Source organism: Oncorhynchus keta, chromosome 17 (assembly GCF_023373465.1).
Source record: "Oncorhynchus keta strain PuntledgeMale-10-30-2019 chromosome 17, Oket_V2, whole genome shotgun sequence".
Classification (NCBI taxonomy): Eukaryota; Metazoa; Chordata; class Actinopteri; order Salmoniformes; family Salmonidae; genus Oncorhynchus; species Oncorhynchus keta.
Genome location: NC_068437.1, coordinates 60,848,035 through 60,867,843, shown reverse-complemented (window position 1 = coordinate 60,867,843; position 19,809 = coordinate 60,848,035). Strand labels below are relative to the sequence as shown.

General features: G+C 43.5%; 2 long non-coding RNA genes and 1 pseudogene across 23 annotated transcripts; 2 read left to right on the top strand and 1 right to left on the bottom strand.

Moving 5' to 3' along the window:
* Nucleotides 1–19,809, top strand: part of LOC118375659 (beta-hexosaminidase subunit alpha-like) — an 85,344-nt pseudogene that overhangs the window by 58,932 nt on the left and 6,603 nt on the right.
* LOC127908436 (uncharacterized) lies at nt 1,163–4,520 on the bottom strand. Of its 22 annotated transcripts, none has more exons than XR_008067355.1 (6): nt 4,026–4,520; nt 3,158–3,682; nt 2,788–2,994; nt 2,323–2,744; nt 1,807–2,193; nt 1,170–1,515 (listed from the first exon to the last, which is right to left on the bottom strand). It is a non-coding gene; the product is annotated as an uncharacterized LOC127908436 (long non-coding RNA). The 22 variants fall into 22 exon arrangements; XR_008067359.1 differs by having other exon boundaries at nt 2,831–2,994; XR_008067346.1 differs by having other exon boundaries at nt 1,163–1,515; nt 2,323–2,994.
* On the top strand, nt 8,882–13,976 carry LOC127908437 (uncharacterized). Its single transcript, XR_008067363.1, has 3 exons — nt 8,882–9,049; nt 11,001–11,132; nt 11,237–13,976. It is a non-coding gene; the product is annotated as an uncharacterized LOC127908437 (long non-coding RNA).

Sequence of the window (19,809 nt, the reverse complement as noted above, 5' to 3'; positions counted from 1 at the left end):
ATACATAACCGTCAGATGTACTATAGCGTGAATACATAACCTTCAGATGTACTATAGCGTGAATACATAACCTTCAGATGTACTATAGCGTGAATACATAGATGTACTATAGCGTGAATACATAACCTTCAGATGTACTATAGCGTGAATACATAACCTGAGATCAGATGTACTATAGCGTGAATACATAACCGTCAGATGTACTATAGCGTGAATACATAACTGATGTACAGATGTCAGATGTACTATAGCGTGAATACATAACCGTGTACAGAATACATAACCGTCAGATGTACTATGTACTATAGCTTGAATACATAACCGTCAGATGTACTATAGCTTGAATACATAACCTTCAGATGTACTATAGCGTGAATACATAACCGAATACATAACAGATGTACTATAGCGTGAATACATAACCGTCAGATGTACTATAGCGTGAATACATAACTGTCAGATGTACTATAGCGTGAATACATAACCGTCAGATGTACTATAGCTTGAATACATAACTGTCAGATGTACTAGAGCGTGAATACATAACTGTCAGATGTATTGTACTTTGGCTTGCACAAACTTCCAAGGGTGTATTCATTCTGCCGTGTCTGTTGCAAAATGTTTTGTGAAAACGGAAGGCAAATGGAACGAAACAGGGAGGGACTCACCTGAATTTGTCCAATAGAAACTCTTGTTTTAGTTCCTTTTTCATCAGAATGGGCAGAATAAATACACCCCAGTACTTGACCCGAGAATGATCATATTGTAATGTGTTGTTTCTCACAGGAAGTCCAACCCTGATGTCCGAGGCTTCATGCTGAACATGGGGTTTGGAACTGACTACACAAAACTGGAATCCTACTACATGGAAAAGTTAGTGGACAAAAAAGGACCAAAATGGAGACCTGTATGGTGCAGAAATACACCTACAAAATGGACACAATTTATTTCCAAGATAATGAAATGAAAATTTGACATAGTGGTGGGCTGCTCTGGGACTGTGGGACTGGCTCGGTTTAAGTTGGGGATGCTACAGAGGTCTGTGTGTTTATCTTCCAGTATGGTGAACATTACGAAGGGACTCAACAAGACAGCCATAGTCTGGCAGGACGTGTTTGACTACCATGAAAAAGTAAGTATAATGTAAACACCCAGCTCATACAGTCCTTACCTGTATCACCCTAATGTAAACACCCAGATCATATGGTCCTTACCTGTATCACCCTAATGTAAACACCCAGATCATATGGTCCTTACCTGTATCACCCTAATGTAAACACCCAGATCATATGGTCCTTACCTGTATCACCCTAATGTAAACACCCAGATCATATGGTCCTTACCTGTATCACCCTAATGTAAACACCCAGATCATATGGTCCTTACCTGTATCACCCTAATGTAAACACCCAGATCATATGGTCCTTACCTGTATCACCCTAATGTAAACACCCAGATCATACAGTCCTTACCTGTATCACCCTAATGTAAACACCCAGATCATATGGTCCTTACCTGTATCACCAACACCCAGATCATATGGTCCTTACCTGTATCACCCTAATGTAAACACCCAGATCATACGGTCCTTACCTGTATCACCCTAATGTAAACACCCAGATCATACAGTCCTTACCTGTATCACCCTAATGTAAACACCCAGATCATACAGTCCTTACCTGTATCACCTAATGTAAACACCCAGATCATATGGTCCTTACCTGTATCACCCTAATGTAAACACCCAGATCATATGGTCCTTACCTGTATCACCTAATGTAAACACCCAGATCATACGGTCCTTACCTGTATCACCCTAATGTAAACACCCAGATCATATGGTCCTTACCTGTATCACCCTAATGTAAACACCCAGATCATATGGTCCTTACCTGTATCACCCTAATGTAAACACCCAGATCATATGGTCCTTACCTGTATCACCCTAATGTAAACACCCAGATCATATGGTCCTTACCTGTATCACCCTAATGTAAACACCCAGATCATATGGTCCTTACCTGTATCACCCTAATGTAAACACCCAGATCATATGGTCCTTACCTGTATCACCCTAATGTAAACACCCAGATCATATGGTCCTTACCTGTATCACCCTAATGTAAACACCCAGATCATACGGTCCTTACCTGTATCACCCTAATGTAAACACCCAGATCATACAGTCCTTACCTGTATCACCCTAATGTAAACACCCAGATCATACGGTCCTTACCTGTATCACCCTAATGTAAACACCCAGATCATATGGTCCTTACCTGTATCACCCTAATGTAAACACCCAGATCATATGGTCCTTACCTGTATCACCCTAATGTAAACACCCAGATCATATGGTCCTTACCTGTATCACCCTAATGTAAACACCCAGATCATATGGTCCTTACCTGTATCACCCTAATGTAAACACCCAGATCATACAGTCCTTACCTGTATCACCCTAATGTAAACACCCAGATCATATGGTCCTTACCTGTATCACCCTAATGTAAACACCCAGATCATATGGTCCTTACCTGTATCACCCTAATGTAAACACCCAGATTATACGGTCCTTACCTGTATCACCAACACCCAGATCATATGGTCCTTACCTGTATCACCCTAATGTAAACACCCAGATCATACGGTCCTTACCTGTATCACCCTAATGTAAACACCCAGATCATATGGTCCTTACCTGTATCACCCTAATGTAAACACCCAGATCATATGGTCCTTACCTGTATCACCCTAATGTAAACACCCAGATCATACGGTCCTTACCTGTATCACCCTAATGTAAACACCCAGATCATATGGTCCTTACCTGTATCACCCTAATGTAAACACCCAGATCATATGGTCCTTACCTGTATCACCCTAATGTAAACACCCAGATCATATGGTCCTTACCTGTATCACCCTAATGTAAACACCCAGATCATATGGTCCTTACCTGTATCACCAACACCCAGATCATATGGTCCTTACCTGTATCACCAACACCCAGATCATATGGTCCTTACCTGTATCACCCTAATGTAAACACCCAGATCATATGGTCCTTACCTGTATCACCTAATGTAAACACCCAGATCATACGGTCCTTACCTGTATCACCCTAATGTAAACACCCAGCTCATACAGTCCTTACCTGTATCACCCTAATGTAAACACCCAGATCATATGGTCCTTACCTGTATCACCCTAATGTAAACACCCAGATCATATGGTCCTTACCTGTATCACCCTAATGTAAACACCCAGATCATATGGTCCTTACCTGTATCACCCTAATGTAAACACCCAGATCATATGGTCCTTACCTGTATCACCCTAATGTAAACACCCAGATCATACAGTCCTTACCTGTATCACCCTAATGTAAACACCCAGATCATATGGTCCTTACCTGTATCACCCTAATGTAAACACCCAGATCATATGGTCCTTACCTGTATCACCCTAATGTAAACACCCAGATCATATGGTCCTTACCTGTATCACCCTAATGTAAACACCCAGATCATACAGTCCTTACCTGTATCACCCTAATGTAAACACCCAGATCATATGGTCCTTACCTGTATCACCCTAATGTAAACACCCAGATCATATGGTCCTTACCTGTATCACCCTAATGTAAACACCCAGATCATATGGTCCTTACCTGTATCACCTAATGTAAACACCCAGATCATATGGTCCTTACCTGTATCACCCTAATGTAAACACCCAGATCATACAGTCCTTACCTGTATCACCCTAATGTAAACACCCAGATCATACAGTCCTTACCTGTATCACCTAATGTAAACACCCAGATCATATGGTCCTTACCTGTATCACCCTAATGTAAACACCCAGATCATATGGTCCTACCTGTATCACCCTAATGTAAAACACCCAGATCATATGGTCCTTACCTGTATCACCCTAATGTAAAACACCCAGATCATATGGTCCTTACCTGTATCACCCTAATGTAAACACCCAGATCATATGGTCCTTACCTGTATCACCCTAATGTAAACACCCAGATCATATGGTCCTTACCTGTATCACCCTAATGTAAACACCCAGACACATTCCAGGTCTAAATACACATGATTTGACTAGATTTGCCGGGTCCTGTGCCGGGTCCTGTGCCGGGTCCTCTGTGCCGGGTCCTCTCACTGGGATATTACCTAGATCCTTCTATTTTGATAAAACATCAGAGGCTGTCTCTAGACTGAGGGTGGTCTTCATGATTGATTCATGGGTTCTACAGATTGGTTGTGTTTCAGCTGTGTTGCAGCTCTCTGTCAGTGGTGGAGGTGTGGAAGGGAGGGTGCTACCTGTGTGAGGTCCGCAGGGTGACCAAGGCAGGCCTCAGGGTCGTCCTGGCCTCTCCTTGGTACCTCGACCAGCCTGGACCTACTCATGACTGGGCTAGATACTATACTGTCTGGCCCCTTGCTTTCAAGGGTTAGAACCGCTTAACTAGTGTGGAGTGAAACAGAGTGGAGTGGCCAGTGGAGTGGGGTGGATGGAGTGGGGTGGATGGAGTGAATGGAGTGGGGTGGATGGAGTGAATGGAGTAGGGTGGGTGGAGTGAATGGAGTAGGGTGGGTGGAGTGAATGGAGTAGGGTGGGTGGAGTGAATGGAGTAGGGTGGGTGGAGTGAATGGAGTAGGGTGGGTGGAGTGAATGGAGTAGGGTGGGTGGAGTGAATGGAGTAGGGTGGGTGGAGTGAATGGAGTAGGGTGGGTGGAGTGAATGGAGGTGGGTGGGTGGAGTGAATGGAGGTGGGTGGGTGGAGTGAATGGAGTAGGGTGGGTGGAGTGAATGGAGTAGGGTGGGTGGAGTGAATGGAGTAGGGTGGGTGGAGTGAATAGAGTAGGGTGGGTGGAGTGAATAGAGTAGGGTGGGTGGAGTGAATAGAGTAGGGTGGGTGGAGTGAATAGAGTAGGGTGGGTGGAGTGAATAGAGTAGGGTGGGTGGAGTGAATAGAGTAGGGTGGGTGGAGTGAATAGAGTAGGGTGGGTGGGTGGAGTGAATAGAGTAGGGGTGGGTGGGTGGAGTGAATAGAGTAGGGTGGGTGGGTGGAGTGAATAGAGTAGGGTGGGTGGGTGGAGTGAATAGAGTAGGGTGGGTGGGTGGAGTGAATAGAGTAGGGTGGGTGGGTGGAGTGAATAGAGTAGGGTGGGTGGGTGGAGTGAATAGAGTAGGGTGGGTGGGTGGGTGGGTGGGTGGAATAGGGTGGGTGGGTGGAGTGGGGTGAATAGTGTGGAGTGAGTAGTGTGGAGTGAATAGTGTGGGTAGAGTGGGACAGTGTGGAGTGGAGTGGGACAGTGTGGAGTCGAGTGAATAGTGTGGAGTCGAGTGAATAGTGTGGATTGGAGTGAATAGTGTGGAGTGAATAGTGTGGAGTCGAGTGAATAGTGTGGAGTCGAGTGAATAGTGTGGATTGGAGTGAATAGTGTGGATTGGAGTGAATAGTGTGGAGTGAATAGTGTGAGTGAATAGTGTGGAGTGAATAGTGTAGAGTGAATAGTGTGGAGTAGAGTGGGACAGTGTGGAGTGAATAGTGTGGAGTGAATAGTGGGAGGAATAGTGTGGAGTGAATAGTGTAGAGTGAATAGTGTGGAGTAGAGTGGGACAGTGTGGAGTGAATAGTGTGGAGTGAATAGTGTGGAGTGAATAGTGTGGAGTGGAGTAGAGTGGGACAGTGTGGAGTGAATAGTGTGGAGTGGAGTGAATAGTGTGGAGTGGAGTGAATAGTGTGGAGTGGAGTGAATAGTGTGGAGTGGAGTGAATAGTGTGGAGTGAAGAAAAGTGCTATGTGCGGTTAACTATTAGATGTCTGTGATCATATGTGTTTCATTGTCATCCACTCAGACCTAAGGGATGAAATTAAATAAACATACAAGGATCAGGAAAACAACATGACACCGTGCTTTAGCAGCAAGCAGCCATCTGCACAATCTGTTAACTTCGCAGTGAATAGTGTGTCTAGTTGGAATATGTATAGGGAGAGTGGGAAACCTGAGCCTTACGGGTAAGTTGAGCCACCCTTGTTTCTAGGAAACCATACAAAAAATGAATTATTTTAGGAAATATTTAGGAATTGGTGATCATTTAATGGAGTCAGAAGGAAGAAACCATATGGTAAAAGTGGTAAACAAGTTAGGTCCAAAAGCGGATTTTCAACAAGTCAAATTCATTTACCAAATCAATTGTGTTACAGGTTTCATGATGCTTGTATCTAAAGTAAATAATTGTAAGATTGTTTTATACATCAGTTGGGGTCTCTATCAGCTTCAATATGAGGTCCTAAACCTAGAATGAAAAGGCATCCTTCTAGCTGTGGGCTAATATAATCAACATGTTGGCCTTGGGGTAAGTTGAGCCAATGGCCTTGGGGTAAGTTGAGCCAATGGCCTTGGGGTAAGTTGAGCCAATGGCCTTGGGGTAAGTTGAGCCAATGGCCTTGGGGTAAGTTGAGCCAATGGCCTTGGGGTAAGTTGAGCCAATGGCCTTGGGGTAAGTTGAGCCAATGGCCTTGGGGTAAGTTGAGCCAATGGCCTTGGGGTAAGTTGAGCCAATGGCCTTGGGGTAAGTTGAGCCAATGGCCTTGGGGTAAGTTGAGCCAATGGCCTTGGGGTAAGTTGAGCCAATGGCCTTGGGGTAAGTTGAGCCAATGGCCTTGGGGTAAGTTGAGCCAATGACAAGTTGAGCAAATTGAAATGTTTTCTGACCAAGCGTGTTGTAGGCATTATGGGATATGAGGTAACAACAGGACCTGGCCCATGTTAAAAGTGTTTTAATAAAGATAGACATGGTTTTTAAAGGTGGCAGTAGTAGTATTTAATTCAATACAGAAATGTTTAGGCAGCTCAACGTACCCTGTACAACGTACCGTGTTGTACCAAGAGACCACTTTTTTGGACAAGGTATGTTTTCAAAACTTATATTTACATTAATTCTGATTTATTTCAGGGATACACCACATCCTGAAATATCTCTTTGTTAGAAGGAATACTATATTTTCCTTGACAGAGTGATGCTGAATGTAAAAAATGTCTCAACTTACCCCACTCTCCCCTACTTGTGGTTGTCAACCATGGACCAGCACTCGGGCTGATGTAGTTATTGTTCCCACCGGGTGGGATTAAATACTTTATATTTTGTTGTTACAAGTACTTTCAAAACAAAAAAAAGAGGAGACCAGTCTCAACGTCAACAGTGAAGAGGTGACTCTGGGATGCTGGCCTTCTAGGCAGAGTTGCAAAGATAAAACCATATCTCAGACTGCCCATCTAAATCTATTATTTTTATTAGCCAAAAGAACACAGACACTGGACAGAGGAACTCCCGGAGTCACCTCTTCACTGTTGACGTTGAGACTGGTGTTTTGTGGGTACTATTTAATGAAGCTGCCAGTTGAGGACTTGTGAGGTGTCTGTTTCTCAAACTAGACACTCTAATGTACTTGTCCTCTCGCTCAGCTGTGCACCGGGGCCTCCCACTCCCCTTTCTATTCTGGTTAGAGACCGTTTGTGCTGTTCTGTGAAGGGAGTAGGACACAATGTTGTACGAGAGCTTCAGTTTCTTGGCAATTTCTCGCATGGAATAGCCTTAATTTCTCAGAACAAGAAGAGACTGACAAGTTTCAGAAAAAGTCTTTGTTGCTGGCCATTTTGAGCCTGTAATCGAATCCACAAATGCTGATGCTCCAGATACCAGTCTAAAGAAGGCCAGTTTTATTGCTTCTTTAATCAGGACAACAGTTTTCAGCTGTACAAAAATATTAGCAAAATTGTTTTCTAATGTTCAATTAGCCTTTTAAAATGATAAACTTGGATTAGCCAACACAACGTGCCCTTAGAACACAGGAGTGATGGTTGCTGATAATGGGCCTCTATACGCCTATGCAGATATTCCATTAAAAATCTGCCGTTTCCAGCTACAATAGTCATTTACAACGTTAACAATGTCTACACTGTATTTCTGATCAATTTGATGTTATTTTAATGGACAAAAAAAGTGATTTTCTTTCCAAAACAAGGTCCTTCTGTAGCTCAGTTGGTAGAGCATGGCGCTTGTAACGCCAGGGTAGTGGGTTCAATTCCCGGGACCACCCATACGTAGAATGTATGCACACATGACTGTAAGTCGCTTTGGATAAAAGCGTCTGCTAAATGGCATATATTATTATTATATTATTATTACATTTCTAAGCGACCCCAAACTTTTGAGCTGCGGTGTACATGGCACTTGTTTTCTACCCTGCCTCAGATCCCAGTGGACACTGTGCTCCACATCTGGAAGGGGAGTCCTGGTCAGATACAACAGGAGCTGAGTAGCATCACCCTGGCTGGGTACAGGGTCATACTGGCTGCCCCCTGGTACATCAACCACATCGACTACGGACAGGACTGGGAAAAATACTACACCATACAGCCACTCAACTTCACTGGTGTGTTCAGAAGCTGGTGTCACTTTAAAATTGGTGAACAGGTTTCATGTAATGGTGGGAATGAAAGTAATGGAACGGTATCAAGTCGATGTGTGCAAATACAGTAAAACGGAAAACACATTGATACCTTTCCATTTGTTCAATTTCAGCCAATGGGCTCGTCCTCTGATTTCTTCCTCCAGCAGCCTCCACTACTGCAGCATACTGGGGCTGGGGCAGGGCTTCCCTGGGACTGTATATAGTCTAGGACTATAATTATTATTATAGTAGGAGACTGGTCTATGGGTAATATAATATAGTTATTATTATAGTAGGGGACTGGTCTATGGGTAATATAATATAGTTATTATTATAGTAAGAGACTGGTCTATGGGTAATATAATATAGTTATTATTATAGTAGGAGACTGGTCTATGGGTAATATAATATAGTTATTATTATAGTAGGGGACTGGTCTATGGGTAATATAATATAGTTATTATTATAGTAGGAGACTGGTCTATGGGTAATATAATATAGTTATTATTATAGTAGGAGACTGGTCTATGGGTAATATAATATAGTTATTATTATAGTAGGAGACTGGTCTATGGGTAATATAATATAGTTGTTATTATAGTAGGGGACTGGTCTAAGGGTCTATGGATAATATAGTTATTATTATATAGTAGGAGACTGGTCTATGGGTAATATAATATAGTTATTATTATAGTAGGAGACTGGTCTATGGGTAATATAATATAGTTATTATTATAGTAGGAGACTGGTCTATGGATAATATAATATAGTTATTAGTTAAGTAGGAGACTGGTCTATGGGTAATATAATATAGTTGTTTTTATAGTAGGAGACTAGTCTAAAGGTCTATGGGTAATATACAGTGGGGCAAAAAAGTATCTAGTCAGCCACCAATTGTGCATGTTCTCCCACTTAAAAAGATGAGAGGCCTGTAATTTTCATCATAGGTACACTTCAACTATGACAAAATGAGAAAAAAAATCCAGAAAATCACATTGTAGGATTTTTAATGAATTTATTTACAAATTATGATGGAAATTAAGTATTTGGTCACCTACAAACAAGCAAGATTTCTGGCTCTCACAGACCTGTAACTTCTTCCTCCACTCGTTACCTGTATTAATGGCACCTGTTTGAACTTGTTATCAGTATAAAAGACACCTGTCCACAACCTCAAAAAGTCACACTCCAAACTCCACTATAGCCAAGACCAAAGAGCTGTCAAAGGACACCAGAAATAAAATTGTAGACCTGCACCAGGCTGGGAAGACCGAATCTGCATTAGGTAAGCAGCTTGGTTTGAAGAAATCAACTGTGGGAGAAATGATTAGGAAATGGAAGACATATAATCTCCCTCGATCTTGGGCTCCACGCAAGATCTCACCCCGTGGGGTCAAAATGATCACAAATGAACCACACGGACCTAGTGAATAACCTGCAGAGAGCTGGGACCAAAATAACAAAGCCTACCATCAGTAACACACTACGCCACCAGGGACTCCTGCAGTGCCAGACGTTTCCCCCTGCTTAAGCCAGTACATGTCCAGGCCCGTCTGAAGGTTGGAGCATTTGGATGATCCAGAAGAAGATTGGGAGAATGTCATATGGTCGGATGAAACCAAAATATAACTTTTTGGTAAAAACTCAACTCGTCATGTTTGGAGGACAAAGAATGCTGAGTTGCATCCAAAGAACGCCATACCTACTGTGAAGCATGGGGGTGGAAACATGCTTTGGGGCTGTTTTTCTTCAAAGGGACCAGGACGACTGATCCATGTAAAGGAAATAATGAATGGGGCCATGTATCGTGCGAGTTTGAGTGAAAACCTCCTTCCATCAGCAAGGGCATTGAAGATGAAACATGGCTGGGTCTTTCAGCATGACAATGATCCCAAACACACCGCCAGGGCAACGAAGGAGTGGCTTCGTAAGAAGCATTTCAAGGTCCTGGAGTGGCCTAGCCAGTCTCCAGATCACAACCCCATAGAAAGTCTTTGGAGGGAGTTGAAAGTCCGTGTTGCCCCCAAAACACCACTGCTCTAGAGGAGATCTGCATGGAGGAATGGGCCAAAATACCAGCAACAGTGTGTGAAAACCTTGTGAAGACTTACAGAAAACGTTTGACCTCTGTCATTGCCAACAAAGGGTATATAACAAAGTATTGAGATTAACTTTTGTTATTGACCAAATACTTATTTTCCACCATAATTTGCAAATAAATTCATTAAAAATCCTACAATGTGATTTTATGGATTTTTTTCTCATTTTGTCTGTCATAGTTGAAGTGTACATATGGTGAAAATTACAAGCCTCTCTCATCTTTTAAGTGGAGAACTTGCACAATTGGTGGCTGACTAGATACTTCTTTTTGCCCCACTGTAATGTGGTTATTATAGTAGGAGACTGGTCTAAAGGTCTATGGGTAATATAATATAGTTATTATTATAGTAGGAGACTGGTCTAAAGGTCTATGGGTAATATAATATAGTTATTATTATAGTAGGAGACTGGTCTAAAGGTCTATGGGTAATATAATATAGTTATTATTATAGTAGGAGACTGGTCTATGGGTAATATAATATAGTTATTATTATAGTAGGGGACTGGTCTATGGGTAATATAATATAGTTATTATTATAGTAGGAGACTGGTCTATGGGTAATATAATATAGTTATTATTATAGTAGGAGACTGGTCTAAAGGTCTATGGGTAATATAATATAGTTATTATTATAGTAGGAGACTGGTCTAAAGGTCTATGGGTAATATAATATAGTTATTATTATAGTAGGAGACTGGTCTATGGGTAATATAATATAGTTATTATTATAGTAGGAGACTGGTCTATGGGTAATATAATATAGTTATTATTATAGTAGGAGACTGGTCTATGGGTAATATAATATAGTTATTATTATAGTAGGAGACTGGTCTAAAGGTCTATGGGTAATATAATATTGCACAAGTACGCTTTTAGTCATGTAGTCTGTGGACACCAGCTGGTCCAACATCTCATTCCAAAATCATGGGCATTAATATTGAGTTGGTCCCCACCCTTTGCTGCTATAACAGCCTGTACTGTTCTGGGAAGCCATTAATATTGAGTTGGACCCCCTTTGCTGCTATAACAGCCTGTACTGTTCTGGGAAGCCATTAATATGGAGTTGGACCCCCCTTTGCTGCTATAACAGCATCCACTCTTCTGGGAAGCCATTAATATGGAGTTGGACCCCCGCTTTGCTGCTATAACAGCATCCACTCTTCTGGGAATTGCTTTCCACTAGATGTAGGAACATTGCTGCTATAATTTTTATTTTATTTCACCTTTATTTAACCAGGTAGGCATGTTGAGAACAAGTTCTCATTTACAATTGCGACCTGGCCAAGTTAAAGCAAAGCAGTTCGACAGATACAACGACACAGAGTTACTAAGTTACTATTAAAAATGATAGCCTCCACTCTTCTGGGAAGGCTTTCCACTAGATGTAGGAACATTGCTGCTATAACGGCCCCCACTCTTCTGGGAAGGCTTTCCACTAGATGTAGGAACATTGCTGCTATAACAGCCTCCACTCTTCTGGGAAGGCTTTCCACTAGATGTTGGAACATTGCTGCTATAACAGCCTCCACTCTTCAGGGAAGGCTTTCCACTAGATGTTGGAACATTGCTGCTATAAAAGCCTCCACTCTTCTGGGAAGGCTTTCCACTAGATGTTGGAACATTGCTGCAGGGACTTGCTTCCATTCAGCCACGAGCATTAGTGAGGTCGGGCACTGATGTTGGGCGATTAGGCCTGGCTCGCAGTCTGCATTCCAATTCATCCTAAAGGTTTTCGACTGGGTTCTTTCACACCGATCTCGACAAACCATTTCTGTATGGACCTTGCTTTGTGCACGGGGGCATTGTCATGCTGAAACAGGAAAGGACCTTCTCCAACCTGTTGCCACGAAGTTGGAAGCACAGAATTGTCTAGAATGTCATTGTATGTTGTAGCATTAACATTTCCCTTCACTGGAACTAAGGGGCCCAGCCTGAACCTCCTCCCAACAAACTTTACAGTTGACTCTATGCATTCCAGCAGGTAATGTTCTCCTGGCATCCGCTGAACCCAGATTCATCTGTCGGGCTGCCAGATGGTGAAGCGTGATTCATTACTCCAGAGAACACATTTCCACTGCTCTCATGGCAGCGAGCTTTACACCACTGAAGCCGACGCTTGGCATTACGCATGGTGATCTTAGGCTTGTGTGCGGCTGCTCAGCCATGGTAACCCATTTCATGAAGTTCCCGACAAACAGTTCTTATGCTGACGTTGCTTCCAGAGGCAGTTTCTAACTCGGTAGTGAGTCTGGCAACTGAGGACAGACGAGTTTTATGTGCTACGCACTTCATCACTGGGCGGTCCCGTTCTGTGAGCTTGTGTGGTCTACCACTTTGCTGCTGAGCCGTTGTTGCTCCTTGACGTTTTTACTTCACAATAACAACATTTACGTTTTGACCGGGGCAGCTCTATTAGGGCAGAAATATGATGAACTGATTTGTTGGAAAAGTGACACCCTATTACGGTGCCACGTTGAAAGTCACTGAACTCTTCAGTAAGGCCATTCTACTGCCAATGTTTGTCTATGGAGATTGCATGGCCGTGTGCTCGATATTATACACCTGTCAGCAATGGGTGTGGCTGAAATAGTATGTATGTGTGTGTGTGTCTCATGACGTTTTGTTGTCGTGCCATGTTGTGTTGTTGTGTTGTGTTGTGATGTTGTTGTGCTGTGTTGTGGTGGTGTTGTGTTGTGGTGGTGTTGTGTTGTGGTGGTGTTGTGGTGTTGTGTTGTTGTGATGTGTTGTGGTGGTGTGTTGTTGTGTTGTGTTGTGGTGGTGTTGTGGTGTTGTGTTGTTGTGATGTGTTGTGGTGGTGTTGTGTTGTTGTGTTGTTGTGTTGTGGTGGTGTTGTTGTGATGTGTTGTTGTTGTGTTGTGGTGGTGTTGTTGTGTTGTGGTGGTGTTGTTGTGTTGTGTTGTGGTGTTGTGTTGTTGTGTTGTGTTGTGGTGGTGTTGTGGTGGTGTTGTTGTGTTGTGTTGTTGTGTTGTGTTGTTGTGGTGGTGTTGTTGTGTTGTGTTGTTGTGGTGGTGTTGTGGTGTTGTGGTGTTGTGTTGTGATGTGTTGTTTTGTTGTGATGTGTTGTGGTGGTGGTGTTGTGTTGTTGTGGTGGTGTGTTGTGTTGTGTTGTGTTGTGTTGTTGTGATGTGTTGTGATGTGGTGTTGTTGTGGTGGTGTTGTGTTGTTGTGATGTGTTGTGTTGTGGTGGTGTTGTTGTGTTGTGATGTGTTGTTGTGTTGTTGTACTGTGTTGTGGTGGTGTTGTGTTGTTGTGTTGTGTTGTGATGTGTTGTTGTGTTGTGTTGTGATGTGATGTGTTGTGTTGTTGTGTTGTTGTGTTGTTGTGATGTGTTGTTGTGGGCAGGTGCAGTATGTACTATCCTATGTACTTTACCTCCACAGGTACAGAGCAGCAGAAGAAACTGGTGATTGGTGGAGAGGTGTGCATGTGGGGAGAGTATGTTGATGCTACCAACCTCTCTCCTCGTCTCTGGTAAATAGAAAAGAGTCCCAAATATAACCCTATTCCCTGTATAGTACACTACTGTTGACCAGGGCCCTATAGAACCCTATTCCCTATATAGTACACTACTTCTGACCAGGGCCCTATAGAACCCTATTCCCTATATAGTGCACTACTGTTGACCAGGGCCCTATAGAACCCTATTCCCTATATAGTACACTACTTCTGACCAGGGCCCTATAGAACCCTATTCCCTATATAGTACATTACTTCTGACCAGGGCCCTATAGAACCCTATTCCCTATATAGTGCACTGCTGTTGACCAGGGCCCTATAGAACCCTATTCCCTATATAGTACACTACTTCTGACCAGGGCCCTATAGAACCCTATTCCCTGTATAGTACACTACTTCTGACCAGGGCCCTATAGAACCCTATTCCCTATATAGTGCACTACTGTTGACCAGGGCCCTATAGAACCCTATTCCCTATATAGTGCACTACTGTTGACCAGGGCCCTATAGAACCCTATTCCCTATATAGTACACTACTTCTGACCAGGGCCCTATAGAACCCTATTCCCTATATATAGTACACTACTTCTGACCAGGGCCCTATAGAACCCTATTCCCTATATAGTGCACTACTGTTGACCAGGGCCCTATAGAACCCTATTCCCTATATAGTACACTACTTCTGACCAGGGCCCTATAGAACCCTATTCCCTATATAGTACACTACTTCTGACCAGGGCCCTATAGAACCATATTCCCTATATAGTACACTACTTCTGACCAGGGCCCTATAGAACCCTATTCCCTATATAGTACACTACTTCTGACCAGGGCCCTATAGGACCCTATTCCCTATATATAGTACACTACTTCTGACCAGGGCCCTATAGAACCCTATTCCCTATATAGTACACTACTTCTGACCAGGGCCCTATAGAACCCTATTCCCTATATAGTACACTACTTCTGACCAGGGCCCTATAGAACCCTATTCCCTATATAGTACACTACTTCTGACCAGGGCCCTATAGAACCCTATTCCCTATATAGTGCACTACTGTTGACCAGGGCCCTATAGAACCCTATTCCCTATATAGTGCACTACTGTTGACCAGGGCCCTATAGAACCCTATTCCTATATAGTACACTACTTCTGACCAGGGCCCTATAGAACCCTATTCCTATATAGTACACTACTTCTGACCAGGGCCCTATAGAACCCTATTCCCTATATAGTACACTACTTCTGACCAGGGCCCTATAGAACCCTATTCCCTATATAGTACACTACTTCTGACCAGGGCCCTATAGAACCCTATTCCCTATATAGTACACTACTTCTGACCAGGGCCCTATAGAACCCTATTCCCTATATAGTACACTACTTCTGACCAGGGCCCTATAGAACCCTATTCCCTATATAGTGCACTACTGTTGACCAGGGCCCTATAGAAACCTATTCCCTATATATAGTACACTACTTCTGACCAGGGCCCTATAGAACCCTATTCCCTATATAGTACACTACTTCTGACCAGGGCCCTATAGAACCCTATTCCCTATATAGTGCACTACTGTTGACCAGGGCCCTATAGAACCCTATTCCCTATATAGTGCACTACTGTTTACCAGGGCCCTATAGAACCCTATTCCCTATATAGTACACTACTTCTGACCAGGGCCCTATAGAACCCTATTCCCTATATAGTGCACTACTGTTGACCAGGGCCCTATAGAACCCTATTCCCTATATAGTGCACTACTGTTGACCAGGGCCCTATAGAACCCTATTCCCTATATAGTACACTACTTCTGACCAGGGCCCTATAGAACCCTATTCCCTATATAGTACACTACTTCTGACCAGGGCCCTATAGAACCCTATTCCCTATATAGTACACTACTTCTGACCAGGGCCCTATAGAACCCTATTCCCTATATAGTACACTACTTCTGACCAGGGCCCTATAGAACCCTATTCCCTATATAGTACACTACTTCTGACCAGGGCCCTATAGAACCCTATTCCCTATATAGTACACTACTTCTGACCAGGGCCCTATAGAACCCTATTCCCTATATAGTGCACTACTGTTGACCAGGGCCCTATAGAAACCTATTCCCTATATATAGTACACTACTTCTCACCAGGGCCCTATAGAACCCTATTCCCTATATAGTACACTACTTCTGACCAGGGCCCTATAGAACCCTATTCCCTATATAGTGCACTACTGTTGACCAGGGCCCTATAGAACCCTATTCCCTATATAGTGCACTACTGTTGACCAGGGCCCTATAGAACCCTATTCCCTATATAGTACACTACTTCTGACCAGGGCCCTATAGAACCCTATTCCCTGTATAGTACACTACTTCTGACCAGGGCCCTATAGAACCCTATTCCTATATAGTGCACTACTGTTGACCAGGGCCCTATAGAACCCTATTCCCTATATAGTGCACTACTGTTGACCAGGGCCCTATAGAACCCTATTCCCTATATAGTACACTACTTCTGACCAGGGCCCTATAGAACCCTATTCCCTATATAGTGCACTACTGTTGACCAGGGCCCTATAGAACCCTATTCCCTATATAGTGCACTACTGTTGACCAGGGCCCTATAGAACCCTATTCCCTATATAGTACACTACTTCTGACCAGGGCCCTATAGAACCCTATTCCCTATATAGTGCACTACTGTTGACCAGGGCCCTATAGAACCCTATTCCCTATATAGTGCACTACTGTTGACCAGGGCCCTATAGAACCCTATTCCCTATATAGTACACTACTTCTGACCAGGGCCCTATAGAACCCTATTCCCTATATAGTACACTACTTCTGACCAGGGCCCTATAGAACCCTATTCCCTATATAGTGCACTACTGTTGACCAGGGCCCTATAGAACCCTATTCCCTATATAGTGCACTACTGTTGACCAGGGCCCTATAGAACCCTATTCCCTATATAGTGCACTACTGTTGACCAGGGCCCTATAGAACCCTATTCCGTATATAGTACACTACTTCTGACCAGGGCCCTATAGAACCCTATTCCCCATATAGTACACTACTTCTGACCAGGGCCCTATAGAACCCTATTCCCTATATATAGTACACTACTTCTGACCAGGGCCCTATAGAACCCTATTCCCTATATAGTACACTACTTCTGACCAGGGCCCTATAGAACCCTATTCCCTATATAGTGCACTACTGTTGACCAGGGCCCTATAGAACCCTATTCCCTATATAGTGCACTACTGTTGACCAGGGCCCTATAGAACCCTATTCCCTATATAGTGCACTACTGTTGACCAGGGCCCTATAGAACCCTATTCCCTATATAGTACACTACTTCTGACCAGGGCCCTATAGAACCCTATTCCCTATATAGTACACTACTTCTGACCAGGGCCCTATAGAACCCTATTCCCTATATAGTACACTACTTCTGACCAGGGCCCTATAGAACCCTATTCCCTATATAGTACACTACTTCTGACCAGGGCCCTATAGAACCCTATTCCCTATATAGTACACTACTTCTGACCAGGGCCCTATAGAACCCTATTCCCTATATAGTACACTACTTCTGACCAGGGCCCTATAGAACCCTATTCCCTATATAGTGCACTACTGTTGACCAGGGCCCTATAGAACCCTATTCCCTATATATAGTACACTACTTCTGACCAGGGCCCTATAGAACCCTATTCCCTATATAGTACACTACTTCTGACCAGGGCCCTATAGAACCCTATTCCCTATATAGTGCACTACTGTTGACCAGGGCCCTATAGAACCTTATTCCCTATATAGTGCACTACTGTTGACCAGGGCCCTATAGAACCCTATTCCCTATATAGTACACTACTTCTGACCAGGGCCCTATAGAACCCTATTCCCTGTATAGTACACTACTTCTGACCAGGGCCCTATAGAACCCTATTCCCTATATAGTGCACTACTGTTGACCAGGGCCCTATAGAACCCTATTCCCTATATAGTGCACTACTGTTGACCAGGGCCCTATAGAACCCTATTCCCTATATAGTACACTACTTCTGACCAGGGCCCTATAGAACCCTATTCCCTATATAGTGCACTACTGTTGACCAGGGCCCTATAGAACCCTATTCCCTATATAGTGCACTACTGTTGACCAGGGCCCTATAGAACCCTATTCCCTATATAGTGCACTACTTCTGACCAGGGCCCTATAGAACCCTATTCCCTGTATAGTACACTACTTCTGACCAGGGCCCTATAGAACCCTATTCCCTATATAGTGCACTACTGTTGACCAGGGCCCTATAGAACCCTATTCCCTATATAGTGCACTACTGTTGACCAGGGCCCTATAGAACCCTATTCCCTATATAGTACACTACTTCTGACCAGGGCCCTATAGAACCCTATTCCCTATATATAGTACACTACTTCTGACCAGGGCCCTATAGAACCCTATTCCCTATATAGTACACTACTTCTGACCAGGGCCCTATAGAACCCTATTCCCTATATAGTGCACTACTGTTGACCAGGGCCCTATAGAACCCTATTTCCTATATAAGTACACTACTGTTGACCAGGGCCCTATAGAACCCTATTCCCTATATATAGTACACTACTTCTGACCAGGGCCCCTAGGGACATTTTTCAAACAGAAATAATAACAGGCAAGAATCTAAATACTGTGTGTGTGTGTGTGTGTGTGTGTGTGTGTGTGTGTGTGTGTGTGTGTGTGTGTGTGTGTGTGTGTGTGTGTGTGTGTGTGTGTGTGTGCAGGCCGAGGGCGAGTGCTGCTGGAGAGCGATTGTGGAGTGATGAGAGGATGACCTCCAGTGTGATCGACGCCTTCCCTCGCCTCGTGGACTTCCGCTGCAGGCTACTGAGGTACAGGGTTATGTTAATATGATGACTCCTCTCTAGCCCAGCTAGCCTGTATACGTTTCCCTACTAGACAGCTCTGCAAGCGTTATAATGTCAAACTATATGGTTACACACCAAATGTAGAGTATCTTTATTTACTTCAGTTACTTTAAATAAGTCTAAATGAAAATCTACACTGAACAAAAATATAAACGCAACATGTGACGTGTTGGTCCCATGTTCAAGAAGATTATTAAACAGCATGCTCATTACACAGGGGCACCTTGTGCTGGGGACAATAAAAGGTCACTCTAAAATGTGCAGTTTTGTCACACAACATAACGCCACAGATGTCTCTGATGCGCCCCTGCCCACTCATGTAAAATCCATGCTCCAAATCCTCTTTGACGCCTCCAGAGGCATCATTCCTATAGGGGGCACGTGCCTCCTCATTTGTCATGTTTAAAAATGTATTTCAATGTGTTTCTCTGTGATACCACTATCCACCTAGCAATTTTACGAAGTTCTCTTTAGCCCAGTTAGCTAGTGTAACAATATAGCTTCCGTCCCTCTCCTCGCCCCTACCTGGGCTCGAACCAGGGACCCTCTGCACACATCAACAACAGTCACTCTCGAAGCATTGTTACCCATCGCTCCACAAAAGCCACGGCCCTTGCAGAGCAAAGGGGGAACAACTGCTTCAAGGTCTCAGAGCGAGTGACGTCACCGATTGAAACGCTATTAGCTCTCACCCCGCTAACTAGCTAGCCATTTCACATCGGTTACACTAGCCCAGATTGGGAACCTCTCTCTCATCCTCATAACTAGATACCAAGAAACCATGTCAGCCTATCAATCAAGTTAGAGT